The following is a 1,956-nucleotide window of genomic DNA, read 5'->3' as shown; positions in this document are numbered from 1 at the left end:
CTGAACCCAGGAGGCGGAGGTTGCGGTGAGCCGAGATTGTGCCATTGCACTCCAGCCTGGGTAACAAGAGCGAAACTCTGTCTCAAAAAAAAAAAAAAAAAAAATATATTCAATTTTTTTGGTTTAGTGTAAAAAAAAAAAAAAAAAAAAGCCTTAAACAAATGTGGCCAGGCACAGTGGCTCATGCCTATAATTCCAGTACTTTGGGAGGCCAAGGCAGGAGGATTGTTTGAACCCAGGAGTTTGAGATCAGCCTGGGCAACATAATGAGACCTCCTCCGTCTCTACAAAAGATAAAAAATTACCAGGGTCGGGTGGTGCACCCGTGGTTCCAGCTACTTGGGAGGCTGAGGTGGAGGATCACTTGAGCTTGGGAGGTTGAGGCTGCAGTGAACTGTGATCATACTATTGCCTGGGTGACAGAGTGAGACTCTGTCTCAAAAATAATCAAAAAACCAGCTGGGCACAGTGGCTCACACCTGTAATCCCAGCACTTTTGGAGACCAAGGCAGGTGGATCGCAAGATCAAGAAATTGAGACCATTCTGGCCAACATGGTGAAACCCCGTCGCTACAAAAATACAAAAGTTAGCTGCGCTTCTTGACACACACCTGTAGTTCCAGCTACTCAGGAGGCTGAGGCAGGAGAATCGCTTGAACCTGGGAGGTGGAGGTTGCAGTGAGCCAAGATCGCACCACAGCACTCCAACCTGGCAATAGAGCAACAGTGTGTCTCAAAAAAAAAAAAAAAAAAAAGGCCGACACGGTGGTTCACGCCTGTAATCCCAGTACTTTGGGAGGCCGAGGCGGGCAGATCATGAGGTCAGGAGATCGAGACTATCCTGGCCAATATGGTGAAACCCCGTCTCTACTAAAAATACAAAAGTTATCTGGGTGTGGTGGCGCGTCCCTGTAATCTCAGCTACTCTGGAGGCTGAAGCAGGAGAATCGCTTAAACCCGGGAGGCGGAGGTTGCAGTGAGCTGAGAGTGCACCACTGCATTCCAGCCTGTCAACAGAGTGAGACTCCGTCTCAAAACAAAATAAAACAAAACAAAAAAACCCTTATTCAATTATGAAATATAGCATGCAAAAATAAGCGCACGTGAGACGTGAACGTGCGGTGTGGCAATTGTACATAGGAAGCAAACCCCTGTGCAACCAGACCAGGGCCAAGAAATAGAACATAGCCAGTTCTGCAGAAGCACCCGTCACAGTCCTCTCCCTCCCATTAGGATAGCCACGTTTGCACTTGTGGTGGTCATTCCCTCGCCTTTACTTTTTTTTTTCTTGAGACGGAATTTCGCTGTTGTCGCCCCTGTGTTGTCCTTTTGTGGCCGCAATGGGATGAGCGCGTCTTCCTGGGAGAGTCTGGGCGGGGTCGCGGGTGCTGTGGCGGCGATGAGACACACGGGGGCGCGCGCGGCCCGCGCCTGGACGCGTTTGCAGAGGATGCAGGACGCGCGGGTGGGGCCGGTTCTTGAACTGCGTGTCCCGGCGGCGGCTGGGAGGATTCCTCCCGAAAGGAGGCGGTCCAAGCACTTTGGTCCGGAACCCTGTGGGCCTGTTCCTCTGTCCCTGTGACACAGGGTGGTTAGAGGAGTCCCGGCCTCTCTCCTCCTGGGACCTATTTTTGGTCCAGACTGCCCCGTTGAAAACTGCAACAGATTGTATAATGGGGGGGGGTCTGTTTTATTATTATTATTATTGAGGCTGAGTCTGACTCTGTCACCCAGGCTGGAGTGCAGTGGCACCGTCTCGGCTCACTACAACCTCCACCTCCTGGGCTCAAGCGATCCTCCCACCTCAGCCTCCTGAGCAGGTGGAAAGCATAGGTGCACACCACGATGTCCAGCTAATTTTTTGCTGGTCTCAAACTTCTGAACTCAAGTGACCTGCCCGCCTCAGCCTCCCAAAGTGCTGGGGATTACAGGCGTGAGCCATCTTATTTTTTTTTT

The sequence above is a fragment of the Cebus imitator genome, unplaced genomic scaffold, assembly GCF_001604975.1.
Source record: "Cebus imitator isolate Cc_AM_T3 unplaced genomic scaffold, Cebus_imitator-1.0 Scaffold444, whole genome shotgun sequence".
Classification (NCBI taxonomy): Eukaryota; Metazoa; Chordata; class Mammalia; order Primates; family Cebidae; genus Cebus; species Cebus imitator.
This window is presented reverse-complemented; position numbering follows the sequence as displayed.